General features: G+C 46.6%; 1 protein-coding gene across 4 annotated transcripts in view; it reads right to left on the bottom strand.

Moving 5' to 3' along the window:
- LOC146182143 (uncharacterized) overlaps window positions 1-25,386 on the bottom strand; it is a 269,793-nt gene that overhangs the window by 71,384 nt on the left and 173,023 nt on the right. Inside the window, exon 1 of one of the 4 annotated variants that reach the window (XM_084577158.1) lies at window positions 20,021-20,265. The exons of the other annotated variants lie outside the window; for them this stretch is intronic. The gene's annotated coding sequence lies outside the window, so the exon portion shown is untranslated. Of the gene's footprint in view, window positions 1-20,020; window positions 20,266-25,386 lie in introns of those variants that run through there. 4 annotated transcript variants of the gene reach the window in all.

The following is a 25,386-nucleotide window of genomic DNA, read 5'->3' as shown; positions in this document are numbered from 1 at the left end:
TTTTTTCTTGGTCTCTTTCGTCTACTTCGATTTTCCAATAGCCGCTTTACAAATCAATAGACGAAAAATACTTAGCACGTCGCAATCAGTCCAGTGAATCATCGATGAGCGGCAACAGGTATACATTATTCAACTGCCGATAGTCGACGCAGAATCGGAGAGTGCCGTCCTTCTTCTTGACCAGGACTACTGGTGAAGACCATGGACTTTGCGACGGCTGCACAACACCATTATCCAGCATCTCCTGAACTTGCGTCTGGATCATTTCCCGTTCTTTGAAAGACGCACGATAAGGCTGCTGTCGTATAGGGGGAGCGTCGTCGTAAGTAATGATGGGATGTTGTGTGATGGGCGTTTGACGAACCCTCGAGGAAGAAGCAAAACAGTGCTTGAAGTCCAGCAGCAGTTGCTCTAAGGGTCGCCGTTTCTCCTTTGAGAATATATATACGCGCCGACCTCGGCAGAGTAATAAGGACAAAAAACGAAATAAAAAGCCAGAAAAAGTGCTTTCCAGCATGGCATGAGTCTTATAAGGTACGCAGTAAAACCCACGAGGGACATAGCTGATGTAATCCACAGAGGAGCACTGGCTGGACTACTACGATGCGGGCGACCAAGCCTCATGCTAGCCAAGCATCGTGTTTGCTCAGAGACTGGCTGCGGCTTTCGAATAAACAAACAGCGACCGACGCACCGCCTCAGGTATAACGGTACGCGCTCGGATTCAATCTTCGAGCTCGGACGCCGCCTCTGAATTCGCATCAGCGGCCAATAACGGAACTAAAAGAAAAACGACAAGATTGACAACGTCGTAACGTGCTTCATGCTGCAGATATGGGACCGCCCCGCGTTTACACAGAAGTGAATAAGTTGGGAATGTAGGTGAGCATGTTTCGGTCTACAGTACGAAGGCGTACAAACAAACCTCGTGATGACGCAAGTGACGAATAAAGAAATGCTCAAAGCTCGCTTGCGACACTCACTGGCGTTTCTGGGGTTTTCAGAACCGAGTAATGGGTGGTGAATCATATCTTTAGAACATATGCCCTATATTGCTTCTTCGAAAATCGCCATGTTAAACGGTAACTCTACACACACAAAGCCGATTATTCCTGGAAACATTGATGAAGGTAATACCCATCTCTTATATTAAAGCCTAATTTGAACAACGGACGGTAATCCTCCGGATGCAGGCAACCTTAAACTTAACAGAAGTAACGTGTGAGTTAGGAGAATGTGAACGCTTCTATGCGTGTCATCGCATGCATTGAACGCTATTTAAAAAAAAAAAGTTTAAATTAGTTTCATTGACGTAGCACTTGAAAAGTGAAGCCATGCATCGGTAAGCAAGCGAGTGGTGGCGCTACGAGAGGACAGATGTATATAGTAGACAAAAGAAAAAGCCCATGAGTATTTCTCTCAGCAAGCTGATAGTCGCAAAGTGAAAATACTTCTTACCACGTAGTAGCATCGCATGAAGCTTCTGTCAACGAAAGCCGGCATCAATATCGTGCAAGCATCACACCTTTGAACATGTACTGAGGCGAAATATTGTGCGGCACAATACCGAACGAGAACGCAAACAAACAGTCGACCACACGCGAGGAAAAAAAAAAAAAAAACGCCCCCGTAAGCAAAAATCCACGTTGTCGTCTTAGCCAGGTTAATCTGCCCGCACGCACCGTTACTATTTGCACTCCAGGTTCATGACCGGCAGGCGCAAAGACAACAGGACGACATCGCGGCTTCGTCGACTTCGTCGGCTGCTCCGGTGTTACGAAAGCTGGGATGCCCTCGCACGCAAGCCCAAACACAGCCACGCGCGCGGGCCCACATGCACGCCCATGTAGAAAGCGCAGACACTAGCGTACGCCCATCTATGTCTACAGTAATACCACGCCACGGTGTGTTCCGGAGTCTCTGTTTGCCGTCGCGGCATTCGCTGACTCGTTCGTTGCACCCCGCAAAGGGAGCGGCCTCTTCCGATGAGAGCTCCACGCCCGCACTGGAGAGACGGAACTTGTTTGATCCGAACACGCGAGCGCACACCCTTGAGGCCCATTCCTTTCTCGTGTTTACTTCCTGTGATCCCATCATCGTAAAAGCGCTCGCGATTTCATACTTCCTCTTAACTGGAGAGCTTGTCTTCCAGATTTGGCCTTCAAAGGCTAAACCTCTTTTTGTCGCGCACGACTATGCATTAGAAAGAAGAATATATAAAATAGCCATTGAAGTGATCGTGCCACACAAGGTTAGCCGCCTCGTGAAGGTTCCACCTTACGGAAATTGGATCACCCTCCTAAAGTATCGACAGAAGTAAACAAGAAGATATACGCTTGCGGAATGCAATTTACTAAAGTGGATGCCACTTTTGCCATCGGGGCTAGTATCTAATAACTATACATTATTTGAAAATACGGTTATGTGCCCATTGTTTTTTTATGGCTAGAGGTTTGATAGCGGGTTAACTATAAACCGTACGTCTTATAAACCACCTGCTCTAAGTCAATGCATCACAGAACCCTAATTTTGTAAAATTTCTTATTGATGTGAAAATTTGCAAGTATGCAATTAATAGGAAACGCGACCAACAGCCACTAGAGGTCACGGGGTCAGTTGTCATCACCTTAAAATTAAGCAGTAAAATAATGTAGAATTAACGCCCGCGCTTTACAGTGATTTTTACATCAATACCTCAAAGATATTTTCCCACGAAATGCAGGTAAACGGGGCACGCTTTTAAATTTTTCTTCGGCATGCGAAACGTGAAAAACTAACAACTCGGTGAAGTGAACCAGATCGTTCTGCACTACATACATAATTGCGATGTTAAGTTGTTTACACGGGTAGCCAGCACTATATGCAGTAAGCAAACGTGCACTGCATAGACCGCGACGTTTACTTCAGTCCGAGCAAAGCATTACTCGCGCTAAGTCAGCATCACGATAACTTTTCGTGATACGCGGCCTCCAAGAGAAAGAGAGCTACGCGCACTAGAAAGCTGAAATAGAAATAGTAAATGATCAACCACCTCTGCGCTCTTTACACCTGCAGTCCCTGCTCTGCGATAGCATCACATCTGATATTTGTTTCTCGGCGCGTAAGCTGATTTTTTTTTCATGGTTTCAGACGTAACTGTGGGCCTAGAGCCTCACTTTTGTCGAAAATAGCTCGGCAGTACGAAGTAATTATTTTACTAATGCGAAAAAGAAATAACAACGCTCATAAAGTTATCGGGCTGCCCCTCGAATCTGGGCTTCGGCAGCTGCTTTTCGATGGAGGCGAAAATAAAAGACGCCCGTGTGCTGTGCGATGTCAGTGCACGTTAAAGAACCCCAGGTGGTCGAAATTTTCGGAGTCCTCCACTGAGGCGTCTCTCATAGCCTGAGTTGCTTTGGGACCCTACAAACCAACCAAACCAACCAGCCCCTTGTGCCGCTTTCCCGCAATATGGGTCTATTTGCAAGAAAGTGGCTTTTACAGGATAAGAAAGAAAAATTTTGTCCTCGAAGAATGCGTATGCAGCGTATGCACTTGAGGTAGATTAAAGGCACTAGAGGGTCAATTCTCCCAACTGATGTTGCTAGCGACTAACAGAACCTCCTTTTATCGGCCAAAGTGGTTTTCTTAGCGTCATGAATTTCAGTGGTGAATCTGACCGTTAAGCCCCCAAGTGTGAAAAATGTTAAGAAAAAACGCATTAGGAGAATTTTTTTCCGAGATTGCGATTTTGTAAATGGATAAAAGTTGAGAATCGGTGACTTATTCTTTTAACGAAAGGAATAAGTAATGTTTAAACACTGATAAGGTCATTACAGAAAGAACAGAAGGACTTCAGTGTCAACATCAGAACACTTTTTCTTTTTTCGTTTCCTTCAATCAAGCAGCAAACAGTCAGTTTAAACAATTGCATAACTGTGCCTTATCAAAGTTTCAGAGCAGATTTTAAGTAGGCAGTCTATTGAACGTTTGAAGTTTGCACTATTAGAAAAAAAAAAAACACACTCCTCTGCATTGCATTGTTACAAAACAACGCAATGTGTCAACGATTTCGTTCATGCAGGCAGCATTTGGCGTGTTTACCTCAAACATATCGGTACAGTTATTATCCTGAGATATTCTTCAACGCCAAATCATTGCGGTCACATAAATGAATAAGCGGCTTAATGATACACATAAGCGCCGATACGACACGGCAAAAGAAATGTACAGGATACGCTTCTTCACCACCTTCTGAGCCGGTCATTGACATTGGTTTGGTGCTCATCTAATCATTTATATGTGTACTAATTCCTTTGTGCAACTATGAATAGTTTATTGCATTACCTTTTACTGTTTCTGTATGTCTATATGTTTTATATGTCACACATAAAAGCCCACGATGTAGTTAACGATTCTGCGACGCCCTCCAGCTTGTGTTCCGTATAACAAACTACCATGATGCCAAGCAACTGATTTCATTTCGTTTTATTCACTTAGATGTGACCCTACCTCGGAGAAAAGTTACCAACGGTCCCTGCTGTGAAGCACAAAAAATGGGTCACTTAGAGTAGAGTAATCAGTGTCGACCTATTGAAAGAAAAAACACTGAGCAGCGAAAATAAAAGAAATCGAAAGGTTCACTGTTGTTCTGTTCAAGTTCCTAGCGAACGGCCACAGTACATCACTTAGCTCGCTCTCATGCATGGACTAGGGTTCCCGTAGCCTGCAACATGAATTTTGTCATTTTTGTTCCGCTTTGTGGCTTTAGTGATTTCTTCTATTTTTCTGCATACTTAGATTACATTGTGTATTTGCTTCCTGCAGTTAAGAAGAAGCTGAAGAGATAGCTTGTTCTGTCCCTATATTTTCTCTGTGCTTGTGTTGATGCACAGATATGTTTCCGTAGCCTACTGACACGTTTACCAAGCGCATGCTTCGAAGCCCGCTCCTTTCTTGTGTCCTGTAGCCAACCGCTGCATCACGTACCGCCTTCGTACTCGAGCACGCCTCCACACAAAAGTCGTGAAAAGAAGCTATGCAGAATAAAACCACAATAGCAACCAAGACAGCGCAAGCTATCGGCCAAATATTGGAGTGTGTTGGCTATGTAGGGCCGGGCATTAACCAAACAGTCACAATATTGGGCTAACGGTTTGTGCTGGTTGGGTTAAACTACTTCCAAAATCTTCCGGGCCAGAAAGGGTTACCGATTCGAGTCGCTTAAACACAAAACATTGCGAAAGAGATGAACGACACGTCGAAGAACGACACACAGACAGCACTGGGTGAGGTGGAGCGTCAGTGATTCCACATAACAAAAATCAACATTGCAGGTTAAGAACATTTTGAGCACCTATGATAAATCCTTCCGCAACTGCGCCCTGCTCCTCAAAGCGCATCTTAAGAGAATTCGGTGCGATTATAATTAACGCTTCGCCTCCACATACTCCTCCTTACTTATACGCAGCCTTTTGCTTCGGCCCCTAACCCTCACAATAGCTACGAACTAAGTAACGAGACTGTACGCAAAGCACTATTTCTTTTTTTTTTTTTTTTTTTGCCATGAGCAAAGGCCAACTTCACAAAAATAAAAACAAGAATCTACAGGTACACTTTGAACAGAGGTATAAAATTATAACAAAACGAAAGTCAGGCAGATAACGTCAAACAGAGTCTGAGTGAAAGCGCAGCTTGGGAAAGGAAGTGATCATTTTTTCTCCTTTTAAACAACCGACAAAGAGGCGTCAGGGCAAAAAAAGACGCCATCAAGAAAGGAGCAATACATCTTGACAGGCGCTAAGGTCCGCGCACCTCGCGAAACACGCTGGGCGCAAATTACCGGACAGTATGGCATCGCTCAAAGGGGCCGGCACAATAGCTGCGTTTTTTTTTTTTTCTTTCCCCCTTCGTACCCCTTGCAGCGCATAATTAGCGCCTGAACGTCGGCGCCCCTTACATCACCACGCCCACCTTCTCACGCCGCGCTGAAGTTCTTTGTGTTGTTGCTGTGCCTTACCTTTCTTTGTCGCTAGGTGACGGCTAACGAAAGCAAGGCTCAGAGGCGCTGGAAGGCGATAAGCCCGGGCGCACGCGAAGGCTAGGAGATAAAGCTAGCAAAGGCGAGCACGGCAAGCGACGGGACTGTACTACATCTCACTGAAAAACCGCGCAGTGCTGCGAAAGCTAAGGCCGGCCCGATGGAGCAGGAAGCTTGTGTTCATCATGCTGACTGAGATTAGCTCGTGAATGTCTTGGTTAGTGTACTGAGTTCTGGATCTGCCTTGTGCAAGTAAGCAGGGTTTGATCCCCTGTACTTCCGCGTACCACTAGTTTGTCGCTGATTCCGAGCTTTGACCTGACTCTGTGCTGAGCTTTCGTGGAAAGATGTGCGAAAAAAAAAAAAAACTATTTCGCCTTACCCAGTGCCGACCACAACACCTGATCAACGGCGTCTTTTGGGCAAGTTGCCTTTTACGCCACCAAGGGGCAAATATGAGTCACAATGCAAGTTTAAACATTCGCGTCGCCATCTTTATTGGCTAGCACATGTCTTGCCAGTTACGAAACTGAGAGTCCAATTATGCGCAGAGCCGCAGCTAATTTATGTAGGTTAGCATATGCCGGCGGCACTCATGGTCTAGACACGTATTATTCGGGCTAGACTTCTCTTTAGCGGTCATGTCCGTGTTTTGAGTAGGCCTTGAAGTTTCATGTGTAGCCCACAGGTGTCGTCACAATCCGCTAAACCACGAGTTTATGATGAATGATGTTGCCGCATTGCCATACATTGGTTCGAAACGCAGCCCTGACAGCGCTGCGTATGTTAGTCAACAGGACGCAAATAAAGCGGCGTTTCATACCGAGACCAACTTAGAGCATGCGCATCCCGATTTGGTGACGTCCATTTTATAGCTTCCTCTTCCCTACAAAAAAAAAAAAATTGGTGAAGTAGGACGCTTAGCTTTCACAACGGTGCACCGTTCTGCTCGAGCGGAATACAGACGGCCGGCGAGAAACAATGAATAAATGCGAGGCAGGTTCGCGTCGCACTAATTAGATAAGCCCCTTTCGTGACCGGAGCACATTTCCCGAGAATTCCGAGCGATTCTGTCGCTCGCACTGCGTCGGCGAAGAATACTCGCGAAAGGATGAGAGGGTGACGTAGGTGTGAACGGAGGGGAAATGATTGAACATCTTAGCGTCGAGAAATATCTGAAAGAGAACAAAGAAAACAAAAAAAAAAGCGCAGCAAAATCGTAGTTGGCGCAGAGCTTCATTGTTTATCGTGTAGCGGCTTCCAAGATCGGGTGCCAAGTTCGAGAAGACAGAAAGGTTAGTCATCAACACGGCAGTTAGCACGATAACAGATGGACATAATCACGACCCCAATGATAAAAAACACCGCAGAGTTAACAGCACTGCCCCACATGATTACGACTACGGCGCTATTGCATCACACGTTTGGCGTTGCGTGGGTGGGAAGAAAACACCCCGGTGCCACGCCTCGGTGGCTTAGAAGCTAAGAGCGCTTGCATACTGAGCCAGAATCCAGGTCTCGATTCCGGCCTCATTTTATTGTAGACGAAACGAGAGGCCACTGGGTTATGTTTAATGTCATTGCATGAAGTCACCCCTAACAGTCTGAATCCGTTTCGAACAATACACCCATAAACCAAACCAGAAATTTCTCATGATCACGAAGCGCAAAATTAAAACGTCTATTCATTTATTCAATCATCCCGAGACATGTGCACTGCTAAAAGCATATTGACCACATGCAAATCGAATTGTCTGTAGCAATAAAACGACGCTGAAATGTAGCGACGAACAAGCGTCGCACTATGCGCATCCAGACTAGCACAGTGCGAAAATCCGTCGAGGGCCTTCTTAACAAGGACGAATGGGCCGTTTTCATGTGTAGCATCCTACGCTGACCAGTCATCTTCAGATGCTGGGGACGTGGAAAGAAACCAAAGGCGCAGTACAGCCCCGCTGGCATTCACTCACTGGCATACCACGAGAAAGTTGCAAACGGAGCAGAAAAATCGCTCTGGCCTCATAATGCTGTCATCCTCAGTAGGCCCGAATAACCGAGCTCATATTGGCTTGGGCTAAACAGAAGGGTGCATGCAGGGAACTATAGCTGAGACAGTGTTGTATAAATTGCACTCTCTACTAAACCTTACGTAACAGCCCGCTACTCCAGTGAAGTATGCATACATGAAGGGATGCTTCTTCCTAATGCTCATTATGCATTCTTCGAAAAATATCGCTTAGAGCGTCCACTAGATTTTATGCGTGTCCATTTCAGTGATCCGCTCCGCGCAAGATTAAAATCTCCGCGCTGCTCATTAAACGGGCATTAAGGAAACTCATTTTGTATTTATTTTTCGCTATATATAAGTTGAGCATAGAGGCTTTGCACGTGGAGAGCACTTGAGGAACAGTTAAAAAAGGAAAAAAGACTTCTACAAAAGCGTACACAAACACGGCCACCTGGCTTTAAAGGAAAAACGACGTAAGCCACCGTGGAGATGGCGTCGCGGTTTCCTGGCCGTCAGGGGCCATCTCTGCCCATGGGACGTGACGTCATTCATCACCGAGGCGCTTGGGGGCTACAGGCATGGCGGCGACCATCAGCGCAGCGAATTCGCGGCGGTCCGCGCCACGCCTCAGCGAATGGGTGCAGCACTGGCGAACGTGCAAGCGTGAAAGCCTGTTATCCTGAAGGCGGTACCATACTGGCCAGCATCCGGGAAGTTAGCATCGGATGGTGCCGTAGCCAACACTCTAGTTCCGTGACCAATCCAGCAGAAGATGGCAATCGGTACACGCCACTCACGGACTAAAATTGTAGAAACATTTTTAAAGGCAAGAAAAGTCGAAGACTTATGAAGGCGGAACTAAAATGATTAGTGCTGCTGAGAAAGCCTCGGGGCCTCAAGTACCAAGTCGTAAGAGCGACTTCGCGTTTAAGGTATAGTGAGACAAATCAAAGTCCCATCCCGAAATGCATTTTCCTCCGCTACGAATGAAAACACAGAAGGCGATAGCGTAACTTATAAAGAAGAGAATTGTTTTACTGAGCAATGAAACCTAGAAATTCGGGTTCTAAGTCGAAAGTTGTAATTTCATTAATGACCAGCATAAGCTTCAAAAAACAAGTGCGCCGTGGCTGCCCCTTTCCTTCCATTCTTAAAGGAATCGGCAAAAAACAGATACGTACTTCTGTCGTGATGACCCATCGTAAAACACAAGCAAAGGTACAGGGCGAACCGACCATCACATCTCTACTTCATAGGATTCAGCTACCAGTATATTAACGATGTGAAAAAACGTCATCGCAAATTAAATAGCCCGAAGGCAAAAAGAAGAAGGGCCAGTAAACAGCACTCTTTCCTGTCCCCTCCTCTTTTCGCCTTCGAGCTATTTCATTTAAGCTGAAGTTTTTTCACACCATTAGAGACCAACTAGCCCAACAAAACGTTTTACATACTCCGAGTATCTTAGTTATGGCAGCCGTGAAAAGTAACACAGTTATGACAAGTAAAAAGTAACCCAGTTATGACAACTGGAGTCGGTTTTTAGCGCAGAAGGTCAGCGCAAGAAGTAAGGATATCGACAGGTTTTTTCCTTTGATGTCTTTGAGCTAAAACTCGACCAGTTAAACATCAGTGAGCCTTCAACGACGTCCTCGTACGTTAATGACAACTAACAAAGCTTTACATCGTGCCGTTCTTCTTACGATGTCTACGTTTACTCTAAGCAGTGACTTCACCAATGTTTCGATGTAGCAACTAGACCTGCGTATTGCCAAGCTGCCGTACCGTCAAGTTGAGAAAGGATATTATTGCTTGTTTTTTTTTCTTTTTTCTGCTGATTACCAGCCGACCTCAACCGCAACGTTCACAAGTTAATTCCGTTCGCTCGACCGCCCAATGACCGGCGATAAGCCGTAACGACGAGAATTGGCGAGAGCATCAGCTGAAAGCTAGGTCACCCCGCGTTTACTCTCTGCATCCTCGAAATGCGCTGCACCTCCTGTATCGACCACCGTTAGCGCCCGGAAGGTAAAAGGCAAATACACATGGGTGTGTGACGACTACTGCGCCCAAACTCACCGCCACAGTTGAGCAGAATACACTGCACCCAACATGGAGGCGTGCGAGTTAGGGTCACAACGAAGCGCGCGATGCTTGAATCAGCTTCCCGCCCGCCAGCTCTCCCCGGACGTCGCAAAGGCCGGCGCTGGCCACCACCACGCAGGAAGCGGGAATGAGAGGAAAAAAAGATGAAAGATCTGTCGTCTCGCAAGAGTGGACGAGTTAGATGGATTGCGCGCACGGCGTCCAGAGATATGCGGCTCGCGCGACTTGATGCGGCCAGATTATTCTTCCTCTTCGTTCGAGGGGTGGCCGTTGCTGCTCTGCTCATTTTGTGGCCTGCGGTATTCGTTAAAACTCTATTTTCATTTTCTCTAGTTCCTCAAGCTATTGCTTGGGACCTCGCTACGCTGCTGCCTCCCGAAGCGGCAGAGATCGACAGCAGATAATGTGTACGAGAGGATCGGCTTCATTCCGTGGTCAGGATGACTCTCCTCTGCTGAGCTGTCTGGAGACTTCCGACGGGAGGCGTTTTGCGGAAAATGAATACTGCTGCCAGCTTGTAAGAGCCTGTTTACAGAGACGGATGCCTTCAGCTTGAAATACCCTCGTTACTCTCCGAAGAGATAATCTGCATGTACTCTGTGATTGGATGTATTTCGCCGGCAGATATATCGTAATTACATTTATATATTTTTTTTAACAGATTGTTCCTAGAACCTCTACGTGTCTCAAATTATCATACTGTTTATGTTTTGTCACGTCATCTTGCATTACGGAAATATGCTGGACCAGTTAGCACATGCCTTAATGAAAACAGCGTACCACAAACGGGGAAAAAAAAAAACATAAGATGCATACAAACCAATACTGCGCTCAATAGTAACTGAAGGTTTCTGGTCTCTGGTTTCCTTTGAGAGTCCTGTAGATTTATTTTTCTTTTGACTAAGGAGGAAGATGCAATATGAGCATGATTTTGCTAGACGGCGCACTCTTTGAGTGTACGTATCCTCTGTTCTTTGTCCCGTTTGTGATGCACTGTTTTCGTTGATTATTTGCAAGAGCTAGAGTCAGTGCGTAGGAGCATCGCAATAAATAGTAATAAGTATGAAATCAAAACAAGATTAGTATTGATCACGCCACCTAAATCCCACAATACCATTCTGCAGCAGTAATTTACCGCTGTTCTACTCGAGCGTGCACCGTCTTTTTGTGATTTTTACTTGGTACTAAAATGTTTAAGAGGCACTGCATCTTGGACGTGGCAAGATCAAATCGCCTCCTCGTTGTTAGCTTGGTCTATTACAAAAGACAAGAAAAATAGAAACATGCCCGCTACTGAAGAAGGATCGCGAGCACGTGAAGAAATGGCACAGGTTTCGCACAGCGCATGTGATTTAATACCAGTAATGATGGTGTAACAATAATAGTAGCAGTATTTTTGCGGACTCTCCGCTCACGTACACCATGCATAAAAAAATCGCCTTCTACCACTTCCTAACACATCAAACTCGTCTCCAACTTCGTGACCAACATATAGATCGCAACGTGTGATCTATGCTGGTGCCTAGCTGATATGTGCCACCCCACGGTCTCTGGGACGAGCGGGCGATGTCGGCGCCGCCTCCTAGCTTCCTCAACCTTCTCACGTGCCTCTTTTTCATCCACGACAGAAGCGTATCAGCAGGGCCTCGCGTGCCAAGGAGCATATCCGCGCACGTGACGACAGAGAACGCTACCCGCACAGCGTTCTCAGCGGCGTTATCTTAGTGTATCATCTATGCGCGAACCGCGGGCCGGTTCGGGTGATGAGTCCACTGATGATCGGTCATTCGAGCCCAAGATTATTAAGAGGCGGTGTGTACGCCTCCGGCTATTCGTGAGCGGCGCCGGAGGTGGGGCGGAGAAGGGGAAATCGGTGCCGCGGAGAGTACCCGTGCGCTCGCTAGCTAGCTCGCACGATCATCGCCGCTCTCGTGCGTCAGCAGGCACGGAGGCCCGATTGCGCGTCAAATTGAAAGCTCCGCAGCATGCTCTCATCTCTGCCATGATGGGATGCGTAGTGGAGTACAAGAGTGCGAAAGCGAAGTCGGCGGGAAGAGATGGCGGGCTTGTGAAGCAACGTAGATGCCAGCAATCTATGCGTCGGAAATGAGCACCGTTATTAATTAGCCCTCTCAGAGCAATTGAGTTCTTTTTTCTTTATCTTTAGATTTTTGATTCCTGGTAATGAATGTCAGGTGGAATCTTGGGACCGAAGATATGACGCAGGAAGGAGTTATTGCGAGAGAAACAAGCAATGGCAAAAAAAGGTAACGCCGGAGCCAAATGTTATCATGACGTGACATTTAATCCGAGATGCAATTACGGAGACCACTGTGTTCAAAGCAGTCTTGAGCGATGAAAACCTTTCATTTTTTTCCAAAAAGGCATTGACATTGCCACAGCCCCATTTAAGGAGACAATCTATGGTTTAAAATCATAAGGCAGCAAAAACAAATTTTCGGTCTTAAAACACAAAATATTTAGCAGTAGTGTTCTTCACAGCATCTATAATGTGAATGATCTCAACCTACAGGGCATCCTTTATCTGCTGCAACCAAAGAGCTTTTGAATTCGGTGTTTATTCGCTTATTTTCCGAGCAACCAAGTTTTGAGGGAAAGTAACTGTATTTGACTGGTCGACGTGCTGCGAAATTGGAACCCAAGGTACCAACACATTCTATTTGTTTTCATATAACTTACCAGACTTGCAACTTTGGATAGTTCGAATACAAGACAGCTCTCCTTTATATCCAGATGCCACCAACTAAGTCGGTGGAGAATACAGAGACTGCACATATTTGCTTCTATTCCGTTATTACCCCACCACACGTAAACTTGCCGATGCTGTCGACATTGGATGACCTCTCTTAAGAAAATTGCAGAGCGGATGCGAAAAAAAGGGGCACATCAAAAATAAAAAAACCGCTTAACCCCTTAAACATCTCTCGAAGTCCAACTCCTAACAACTCCACAAACTCAACACGAAAAAAGCATCCGTGTGTTGTGCGACGTCAGTGCATGTTAAAGAAGACAGAGTATTCAAAATTTTCAGAGAACTCAGGCTTCCATCATGGCCCGAGTCGCTCTGGGACGCTAAACCCTCCAAACCAGACCAAAGCAACACAAGCGGTTCTGCTCGTACCTAACAACGCTGCATCGAACTAAAGCGTTCGGCAAAGCTCTCGCGGGAAGTGATGACAGGAATGGTCGTTACTAGAGACAGCAACGACCAGCGATGTGCCACGGGTATAAGTTTGTCAAGCATCGCAAACTATAGCAAACGCGGATTCCTCTTCTCGTTACGCTTTTCTATGATGCTTCGGCGAATAAAAACCTCGACAAGCAGCGGCGTCTCTAACAAAGTTAAGGCTAATTTGCTCCTCCGCACGAGATAAGAGCTGCTGCTCGGACAGCCTCCAACCCTCCCACTCACCCGCCACTTTCCCTGCCCTCTGATCACGCAACGTATACATAACATAAATACGTCGATCGCGCTGCGTATACAAGCTCGCGTTAGTCCGTTCGTTATGATATAGAGAGGGGAGCAGGTCAAACCCAATTACGCGATCGATCATGAGCCCCGCTTTATCGAGCCGACGTTTACGCAGACTGCTCTCAGTATGGGCTGCTCCGCCGTGAAATCCTTTCGTCGGGCAGAACTCTTACTTCTCCGAGACGTATTCTCAACTCCAGAGAAAGTTGCTGCACTCTCAATACAGCCCAACAAAAACAAAGATGGCTGCCTTATCTGGGTCCCCGGTGGCCTTTCTGCGTTGTTATGGGGCAGGCCCTTCAACTGGTGGTGGTATGCTTCGATTTCCGGGTTAAGTAGTGCATGGAATCACGATACTTTGTCGGAGGTGAGCGGAATATAAATCTGACGTCGCCTTTCTTTCTAACCGAACTAGAGAACTGGGCTAACGGCAACGCAGAGATAGCCTATCTGTGCAGGTTTGTGCGCGTCGAGACGTCAGGAAGACGGCGTGAACTGCGCTAGGCCACTCTCAAAATAAAATCTATCTTCAGAGGTCCTGGCATGCCGGAGTCACCGTATGTGCACTATCATCTCTTTAAGTGTAATTCGTTATGTATCGCCCTACTCGCTTTGAGAAGTGCGAGTTGAGAAAACGAGAAAAATATAGACCCTATCACCTGGTCTAGGCACTGTTCAAGTCTGCCCCTCTAATCAGCCCATCAACTACGTGTCCTAGCTCCACCATGTCGGTCGAGTGCTCCGTAAGCGGTTGTTTTGAAGTTGTCTTTGCTAAGCGAGAGATCGTCAGCGTCAGGGCTTATCAGTCTAGGAAACGTATATAGAGCAGCAACGTAAAAATATCCCGAGATACTGCCGCAATCTCTAGGACAAGAGCAGTTATCATTGGCTGCGCGCCCAGAACAAACCGCGATCACAAGAAAATTATGCGACGTAACATCAGTTATGAAAAGTTACGTTGTCGATTACAAAGAAGGCGAGGTTGCCCCAAATGAAATGGCTTCAACAAAGACCATGGTTGCGATCACCTTTTCTCCGGGGTCTTCCTTTTTTTTCTTATTCATAACGTTATCCGGGGTATACCGTCCAGTTCTTTCTGGAAACCGCAGAATGAGACTGTGCAGACTTTCCGTTTAGGAGGCACACAAAATAGAACGCAGTACAACTCTCTCCACATGAATTTCTTCGTTTTAGGTCCTTCGCGCGACTGCATCACGACGACCCGAAACAAGTGCCGTTTTAAATTGCACGAATAGTGAAATATTAGAGAGCTTTATTATGCCGGGCCCGAATCTGCGGTTTGTTGCTCAAACCGCTAGCTCGTGTGCAACGGCCTGGAGATGTGAATACCTTCGCCCCCGTCTGGCGATTCCGTACATCGTATTAGGCATCGTATTAGGAAGCGTGAAGAGTTCCAATACCATTTTGTAGCGGCTTTTTAGTGGCCGAGGCGAATTGCCTGCGTGAAAGGCGGCGAGTCGCTTTCTTGACTAAACGGGAACTTAAACTACAATGAACGTCTTATGAAAGTCGTAAACGTACACAAAATGTCCAGTGGAGTTTCAGTGACCATTTGAACCCTCGATCTACGCCGCACATGCAGAAATATGGGGGGCTTCACAGAGTGGTATGTATTGTGAAAAGTATATTCCGATGCACTGAATGTACTCAGGTTCAACTTAATTCAAATTTTATATTTCACTTTATTACCCTCCATCCCCAACCCCCAAGAAAGAAAGAAACTGCCACCATCATAACATGACGAGATGGCTCTGCGTGGAGTAACATAGAAACGTTTCGCTCCATTCACGAGCTCTCAAATAAACAAGAGAAAGATCTATGAGAAAAGAGTTTCACGTGACGATGTTTTCAGCGCGAGAAATTATAAATCAGCAATCATGCATTTTCAGTTACGTGGCATAAACGCAGCTATAGGCATATGTGGCACTCAGGCCTCATTAAGTCCCGACCTTCGAACCCGGCAGATCTAAGAGATTTCGCCACACCGGGCACCTTAAAAATATGCAGTACTTCATGCATCGAGCGCAAGTGCGAAATATGTACTCAGGCTAGTTTCGGTTGCCTCCCTGTTACCTAGAGCAAACCATCATCCAAAAGGACCCTATACGAAATAAAAAATTAGAGGGTCTCTAAGACATCTCTTAAGAGGAGAATGGCGAAAGCCTACCCTTCCTCTCCTATCATTTGACTCTCTTCGTTTGCCTCTTATCGACGTTCGTTGCAGTGCTACATATAATTATATTTGGTTTACAGGAAATGAATTAAGGTGCAGTATCTGTCGCACTTTCTCCGGCAAGTGTTTTGACGGTACATCATCACTCCAGTCGCGTGGCGTTCCTTTGCGCGCGTTCAAGTGTGGGATCGCAGACGGTACGAACGCTATAGACAAGAACACATCTCGCCGAATATGACAAATCTAGAGCACAGATCGCGCCCAACTCTCGCGCACCGGATTTCATTCCATGAGCTTAGAAATATTTTCGCATTAAAAATTCCCTCAATCTATGAGGCCAGTTTAGAAAGCAATGACTCTCACTGCTTCGGAAGTGTTCTTGTCGTGTTTGAAATGGAAAAATGTATAGAAGCTCTCGCACTTTGAGCGTAGTTGCAAATCCACAAATGAGAGAAAATAGGCACGAGAAGACGCTCCGTTGCTTCTTGACCCTAAAAGTAAAAAATAGCCCCGGAACATGCTCTTGCACCGGTGTCAAAAAAAAAAGCAAAATAGCTATGTTTTAGCTTTAGTTAAACCCGGTAGGTTGCGTAAGCAAAGCCGACGTAGCTTCTTTCTGTTCTTTCTTCTTCACCTTCTTCATCATCTTCTTCTTCTTCCTCTTCTTCTTCTTCTACTTCATCCTCTTCTTCCTCTTCTTCATTTTCTTCCTCTTCTTCTTTTCCTTCTTTTCCTTATTTTTCTTCTTCTTCTTCTGCGGTGCGGCATGGCTACCGAACAAGTTTACTTGACGGCTTGAAGAAGGGCCCCATCTGTGGTCGCTCTAAATATCAAACGTGGCTACCGGCCAGGTTTACGCGACGGGTTGAAACCTAGCTTAGTATTGCTTACGCAATAAAAGATCAACGTAAGCTACTGAATCGTAGTTCTCTATTACGTCCATCAACCTGCCTTGTCCCACTCCACAAGACTGCATCGCAGGGTTGAGCGCCCCTTACCGCTTGCTCCATGCCACGAGGCTTCTTTCTTTCTAACCTTCTCTATTTTGCTTTTTGTAGACAAAATACACCCAAGGCAGCTGACCCGTGCACTTCCCCCAACTACCCGAGAGCCGAGGTTTTCGTGCGCTCTCTATATCCTGACGAATGAGCTCGGAGACCCGCTCTCGGACTCATTATTCCTGCGTTTGTGTACGCCCGCAGTTTCTATTTCTGCTTGCATCCAGCGCCACGATGCGGCGAATCTCGGCAGCAGCAGCAGCAGCAGCAGCAGCAGCAGCAGCAGCACCAGCACCAGCAGCGTAGAAGAGGCACTACGATCAGCCGCCGTGGGGATCCGTAATCCTGTGCTGCTGTGCGCTGCTCTCAGATAACGCTGACAAATCGCGCTCCCGCCGAGACTCGCACTGCGCGCGCAAAGAGACAACTACTACTACTGCGTGTGCAGAAGCAAGAGAAAAGATCGATCCACGCTTTCAAGGCAAAGCAAGAAGAACACGAGAATTAGAGGAGAACGCGCATGTCCATACCCGAAATCCGGATCCACAATCCCAACTCGTCTTTCTCTTTCATTCACTTCTTTCTGTTCATCCTCAAAGTTTTTTTTTCTCTTCGTCCTCAAGGTTTCCCCATCCCCGCTTCGCTAAGCCATTGTTATATTGGTGGTCCGTTTCGATGTTGCCTTGTAAGCGGAAAGTTCTCGCCGGAATGTTACGCGAATGGAAGTGGGCTCGTTGCTAAGCTCTCGAACCACAGTCTACCTGCAGAGAGTAACGGATGCCGTAAAGCCAGTAGAGTAAATATTACTGTTGTATTTGAAACTACGTTTCTTAGACGAGCTGCCTAAAAACTGCAGAACGATGTCACACTGTACGCTGTTTATTCGCAAGCTGTCCTTTGCATCTGAAGCATCGCTCGTTTGTGACCGTGCGACGTTTCTGCTCTTATTGTTCAATGTATGACAAGTGGTGTTCCATACGCGGACAGGTATGCTAATTATAATTCACTCGTACACAAAACAAAACAATAAAAACTCGACCGGAGACTTTATCTAACATAAATTCCAGACTCAGCTGCAGTGGTTAGAAAGGAGGCTGACATTTGTCCATCGTTGCCGGTATTAGGCTGATCACGATGAAGCTCTAGTGAATTGCTCGTGTCGACACGAGCTGCGCAATTATGTTATAGGGCGAATCAGCGAATGACATTCTGACGAATCAGAATGGCGCGTCGTCATGACGTCATACGTGACGCACCTCCATTTTGACAAACAATAGTGACGCGTTGCACCTGTTACGCAACACCAGCAACAAGGAGGCTACATACACACGGAAAGTGTTTTCACAATGTTGCTGTAAAAGCGTTACTGGTTTAAAGTCAAAGGTCAGAAGTGCAGCTGAGCTGGAGACCAAGTACGGCTTGTGGATACCTTAGAGCAGATAAAGATGAGGATGCACACTCGAGCTGGACAAGCAGATATTAGAAAAGCCAATTAATGGTAAATTATTGTACCAGGATTGGTTCCGGTTTACCGTCGAGTGTTTCGACACTATTCATTTTGACATCTGTGCCACAACATATTTTCTTGTCCTGCTAAAATTAAAAGTAAAGTGAGTTGAAATTAGCTTAGCGGCGCAATAGGTCTGTAAGCTATTCAGGCTTGCTACAGTGTCGCGATCTCAAGCCTGCAAATTCTTTTTCTTAGGTATAAAAGGGAAGGAAATCAGGCGACGCGGGCGAACAAGGCCCCGCAACGAAAGTGCCAAGACCTGAGAGAAGCAGTGCTTACAACGTCGTTAGCACGCAGTGTCACAAAGTATGCACAGGACGCTCCGGAAGCTAGGAAGAGACGCGCACGCAAATCCCCGCAACTGATCGCAGCCGGGAAGCCAATGACCCGGCGCTAAGCATCCTTCGGCCCTCTCGAAAGGGAGAGCGCCATGGCAAGGGTATCGAACTACGGCGCCGCCAATACCTATATAAGCTCAAGAAAGCCGATGCCGGCGCCTAATCCTCTCTTAATCCCTCGACACGGGTCGCCGTGCCTCTTAGAGCCACTGCTCGCATTAATCCCTTGACGCAGGTCCCACCCCTTTCCATCTCATGTCCCGTTTCCTCCTCCAAGCCGCTCTTCGCTGAGCAGCCATGGCGTGAGTGTTTGCTTTTTCTCCTCTCCACTTCGCCCTCGAAGCGATGTTGCCGGGGCCTTGAGACGAGGCTCTCTTCGGCTATCTCGTGCCAACTGCCTTCTGAACCTTGTTGGTAACAAGGCTAACTTCGAGAGAGCACAGTGATGAGAAAGCGTTCAGCTCAGTATAGTGTCGCTACCTAGGCAGTATGAGATGTCATTTGTATCGAACAATCAGCTAACTAGTGCTATTTACAAAGTAACAGTGATCGCAAGGCTTCTCACTTTTGTCAGAAAATAAAACATGTGGATAATTTCGCGAACGATGAGCCGTTTTTATGAAAAATTTCTAAGAAAGGCTTCTATTCTCGTAGTGTTCGAAGATGTTCAGCCACCAAGGGAAAAGTAAAGTAAAATGCTGAAATCTGTTTTCGCCGCCGTGAAGAGTGACGCAGTAAGAAATGGTTTCATCTCAGGTCTCAGTGAAGCTTTTAGGCGCTTGCTGTTCATGTAATTCCGGCATCGCGATTTTATTGAGTAATCTATTTCACTCTAACCAAATCTTAACCAGGTTTTAAGCCTCCCACTTTCGAAACCCGCCTATCCGTACCAAATCAAAGAAACCCTGATGATTGGGAGCGCGTTTACGAGCTCTTTTCCGGATCGCACCGGTAAAACCTCCCGGCCTAACTAGCCCTGACAGATCCAAATGTTCTTGACCGAACCGCCTTAGCTACAAAGAGGAGCCGACTTCTTGCTTGAAGGCCAAACAGCGTGAGCAAAGCATTTGTAAAAGAACATCATGAGGAAGTTGATCTACAGGACCAAATGACAAAATCAAACAGAATCAAATAACAAGATACGAACGCGCCCACGACCGGAGATGCGAATCAAAGAGCGCTTTCATGTACAAGGTACTAGCAAGCCAAGTGGGACTAGAAATGGAAACAAAAAAAAAAAAACAAACTAGGAGGGCACTTGGAATGGCGTGTTCGCTTGAAAGCCACTCCCGCAAATGGACTCGCAGATCCTTGCACAATTTGCTCGCAATTTTGTTGTGCTTTTTGCAAGACTCACATCTTCCCCCGACCTGTCGATAGGTGAGTGGGCGCTCTTGGCTTGTAGGGCCACGCTCCTCCTCCAACCTACACCTCTGCCGCACCCAGAGACAGAGAAACGGTGACTCAAAACACGCAGGCCAAACAGGTCACGCGGCACTTCGCTGCTAAGGGGACACTATTACAAGCTGGGCCCCGTTCCGTGCTCAGGGGACGCCATTTCGTACAACTTGGAATACTATGGCATGCACACAGGCGGAAGGACTGACAAATCGTCCTCTAGGGGCGGAACCGAGCAAAAGAAGAAGTCAAAGATCGAAGAAACGACGTCCAAGCCGACCGGGCGCGGAGAGGAAATGAAAATGTACAACGGCACAGTGATAATAGTAATAATGGTAGTAGATAAAATGCCCAGTCCTCGCCTCGAAGTTCGCACTATCCGCATGCAACGCTAAGGAACGCCATCACCACCACACCACTCTGACGAACCTTCGTGATCAAGATAAGTACTTGGCGTGCTCACTGGTCATTGCTGTCCAGTGGCGCTCATTGCGCGCCAAGCGGCAAGTACTGGCAGCAGCGGATGCGCGGGTAGCCGAGGCTCAAATTGACGCTTTCGCGCCCGGAAACGGAAATAAAAAAAAAAAAAATATTGCGCTCTGTAATTCGCTTCCTTTCTTGTTCCCCCGCCTATCACGTCCACCGAAAGCGGCTTTCTCTCTGTCAGTCGCACTCTTTGCAAAACACAATAATACGCAAGTACGAACAGTTTAAAGTGGCCCCCTTCTTTTCCTTCCGTGTCTGAATGTTTCAGTCGCGTGCTCGCGTTCTCATTTTGTACGGGAAGCGTGTCTCGCCTGACAAGCATCGCAGCGCACCCAGAACGCTGGGCAAATTACGTTTGCGGCGCCCTGCAGGCATTCAATTCAGGGTCTTAAATGAACCATATTGGCGTCACTCTTTTCAGTTATTTAAAAGCAAGAACAACAGTACGTGTAGACCTCAGACCAGCAGCCTAGCTGGTAGGTCGAATTTACAGTGTTGGAAGCAGTCTAACTATATAATCGAGCTAGAATAAACAGGAAATATGAAATAAAATTAATGAAGCATGCCTCTTCCAAAGTTAATACTCGTGACAAAATGGCCGCGCAGGTAAAGGCGACGTGTTTAACTTCGACTCAACGTAAACTAATTTGTTTTTTCTTGATTTTCAAAGACGTAATTGTCGTTTATAAAACCATGCAATTAAACTGTCAGCGCTATTCATCTCAGCAAAAAAAGAAATCAGAATTATTTACGATGTTCTTTATGGTGGTACCTGGTGGTACAAATAAACATTTAAGACTTCCAACCAAGGCACACCACTAAACGAGCTAGTAAAATTCGTCGACCGTACATTATCGAGTGGTAAATAAAATCAACCGCTGATGAGGAAGGAATGTAACGCAGCTCCAAGTCATCCCACGTGTCTCTGGCGATAAGCAAGACGCGACGCAAAAAAAAAAAAAAAAAAAAAAAGAAAGGAATAAAATGACGGACCCAACATTTGCATCATGCCCTAGCTTTTGGTCGTAAACGAACACCTAAAAATGCTGCGAAGGCACCAGATGCTCAAATGGGGTAGAAATCAAATGAGAAGAAATGTTTGGTTAGCACATGAAATCTCGAATGGGCTGAAAATTTCAGTATATTAAGCAGTAAACTGCCCATATTTTGCAGGCGGACTTATCGTGAAGCTCCGCTTAACGGTTGTCATTATTCACCTGCAGCATCTACAATCGCTAGTTCATCTCGAACAGTGTCGTCACCTCCTGTGTCACACATGTGAAAATATCTGGTATCACGCCTGCGCTATATACAATGCAGCGCACCAAACTTTTCGTCGTAATGGTAGGTACGTTACTGCAAGCTTGATTTTTCAACCACACATTGTCCAATTCCTCAAAACAAAAGTAACAAAAAATTGTTTTAGAAACACCTACCGCGAAGCCCATTCTATAATCACCAGGCCAAAAGTAGACTCTGAGCAGAAAAAATATCCGGCTACGAGCTTGTGAATATTAGAACATAGGGCGTGAAGAGCTACAAACGAAGCATTTTATAAAAATTATCGTTGTGTGGAGTGCAAATTAACGCAAGGTAAGTGAATGACATTGCCTGTATGGTCATGGCGCAACTCGGGTATGTGATCGGGCATCGTTACAGCTCTACAGGATGCTAACGTAAAAAAAAATAACCAGCACCCTGTACGGGACGTGACTTCGCCAGTCATAAACGACCACTCACCACAGAAATATGTACGAAAGACGTCACGCCGCACTGGCTTCTGTGAGGTCTTTAACCGCAATCACTGAGAGTGGCAGTGTTATGTCCACTCTGGTTGCTAAGAGACGCAGTTCAGCGTCACGCTCAAGTCAACTTGGTGGGCAGTTTCTGATGAGGGCCAGATCAGAGCATGCGTGACGTACCAAAAACAAAAGTAAAAATTAAGCGATTGAGCCGAGCTTGTTTCCCGGCTTCGCTTCCGCACTCAGTCACCTGACCTTCTACACTCATGTTTCTATTGATATTTCTTGAAGTTCCGCTGACCAAACTTGCGATTATTCGAAAAAAAAAAAAAGAAACAGTGAAAAGCTGCACTCAAAAGGAAACCGACGTGACTGCGCCGCCGGCTCCCAGCAAAGCCGCTTCCGTTGTCCGACCTGTCCGACATACCGCAGGACGGTGAGGGGGGGGGGGGGGGGGGGGGGAAGCGACTCGGGAAATCGAGTCAGGAAGTCGTTCGTGAACCTCTTTATGCAATCAAAGCCGATCGCTACGGGGTCACCCGATCAAATCAGGGGCCCCGCGAAACCAAAGAACAGGGCATCCTCAAAGCGCGGTGACCGCGGAACACGTACCCCGAGGCCCTGTGTGCTTGAAGAGCAAAAACAACGGGCCACGGCGGAAGGGGGAAAACATGCAGACACACTGAGGAACGAGCTGTTCGGACGGAGCGGGCGCCTAAAACCTTCGCCCACGGCAGATGCACGACCCCCCTCGGCAAGAGGTTACGGTCGGGGCAGGGTGACTAGGCAGGCAAGCGAGCAGGGCAGCAGCCGCCGTGGGCGAGCCTCGACTTGGGAGAAGTCTGGGCCACGCGCGAGAGATCGCGGCGGTTCCATGGCGGTTGGACGGCGACGGAAAACCAGTTTCGACGCGCTTTCGGTTCTCGGTCACGCTTGCCGAAGACGGCGGCGGCAGATATGCCGAAGAAGAAGGGATCGACGCCCTTGACCCTGAAATACCGGCGCGGACAAGCCCCGTCCCCTCATTGATGCGTCTGTTCAGGGCGCCGTGCTATATACAAGTCGGCTGGTGAAGCCAGGCACGACGCCCTTTCTCTCACGCTCGAACAGAACGCTGTGGCATGCATGTCAATACGCAGGTGGGGCGGAAACGGGGAATGTATTCAAATCTGTTGTAATTCAGAGATGTAGAAGTCTTACACGCCATTCTGTTGCGCTTGGAGCTGTGAGTCTGCCCTACTGGAGCGACCTGTCCTTGAGCAGCTGTGTACCGATGAACTGTGATGTTTGTATGCGAGTTTCTTTTACCTTTTTATTTTATTCGTTTAATCTTTTCGTTCAATCTATCTTAAAACTAGCTGCATCTGCGGATTTGTTTGTACATGCGTTAACATTCCGCTGCATTTCCTACGTTTAGAGTTCACACCATGCGCTGTAAATAAAAAATAATAATAGCCGCGACTCCATAGAAGCATCTTGCGAACACAGCATCAATATAATACCTCACATTACGTACACAAGGCTAAGGCTACGAAATGGGAGAATATGTTTCACACGTAATATTTGAGCTTGGGGAAGAGGGACAAGTAGCAGACGAGAAAGAAGCACACTTTAATTAAAATAGCCTGAGTATTCTACATCTTCTTTTATATACCTTGGAATCACGTCAGTCATCATCTCTGCCACTTATCACCAAGCTCTGGCGAATGCCTCTCCATTGCTATGTGCACCCATGTCTTAAAAGGTCAGCAACAAATATAGTGACACATGCCAGTTTCCGTTTGCAATCGACGGGAATAAATTTTTGCAGCCGTTTACCCAGCATCAAGCACGTGTACCAGAAGTTCTTTTGTTGTTGTTTTTTTGCAAGGAATATAATAACTATGTACAAAATGTCAAATGGTCAACAATTAACGTTGATGGATCACGATGGTGCTGGTATTAACATTCAGGCTTGACGTTGAGATCTTAATGGATTTATGGTAATCAGCTTGCCTCAGTCACTGATTTGGGTAAATGTTTTTCTACTACTGTTCCATAAGGTCTAGTGTTGTTGAAAGACGTGTGTCTATCAAGTTGGCACTACCGTCCTGGCACTACCACTTAGCACTACCAGCATAAGAAGCGGGGCAAGTGCTACGTATTCTTCGATCATACGACATGGTTTCTTGCTCGACTTGATCACAAGTAGCTAGCTTTCGTATAACGCAGTTCAGACGTCCTTGAACACTTCTACTGGCAGCCACAAAAGTTTTATTTGACTAAATTAAACTTGATGCATCGGCAACCACGGTGCCGTAGCTGCGCGGGAAAAGCGCATCCTTACAGTATACGTTATTGATACAGTTATTGATCTTTATAGGTCAGAATGAGGAATAGTACTGATGAATAGCAGTGGACAAAGGATGCGGATTAGCCTCGCCACAGGGACCCATCCGCCAAAATCCAAGTACACACGGTTGCTGTGTTTTCCATTTCTTGAAAAGTATCCCGTGCACGCTCGTTTAATTCCAGTATGTCCTTCAATATTGACTCTAAATTTTTGTTTTCAGTTATTGTTTCATTTGATATCAGTATGTTCAACGAAAGCGCTCTTCTAGCGTAATGGCGAAACACTGAATTGTCATCAACGCTGTCGTGACGCTGGGGCTACGTCGACCCGGCCTTCACTTGGTAGCGTGCAGAGACTCGGGGTTGAAGTAGGATTGAATCTTCGAAGTTGGTGAAATATGTACAAGCAGGTTTAATGGCACTTTGAGAAACTTATTCACAAGATTATTTACACGAAAAAGAAGGGTACATCAGCAAAATGGCAAGCGTTAAGAGTTCATAGCGAGAAGCGACTGGATGAGCCGTTTACCCAGGGCTCAGAGCGACATTTCGTGCTCTGCAGCGTCCTTAAAAACCCCCTATGTCCAGCCCCTCTCTGAAGATGCTGACCAACCAAATCCAGGGCACGCCCCTCAGGTATCGGCATCCAATCGAACACATCACTGCACTGATGGTCTGAAGCACTGACTGGTCCGGCATTCATTCGTTGGGCGTGATCACTTGTTGGCGGGAAAAGCTTGGGAACGGCGAGGAGAGGAGGTACATT

The sequence above is a fragment of the Amblyomma maculatum genome, chromosome 8 (assembly GCF_055883805.1).
Source record: "Amblyomma maculatum isolate TAMU_Amacu chromosome 8, ASM5588380v1, whole genome shotgun sequence".
NCBI classification, from domain to species: Eukaryota; Metazoa; Arthropoda; class Arachnida; order Ixodida; family Ixodidae; genus Amblyomma; species Amblyomma maculatum.
The sequence above is the reverse complement of the archived record's forward strand: the minus strand, read 5'-3'. Positions and strand labels throughout refer to the sequence as shown.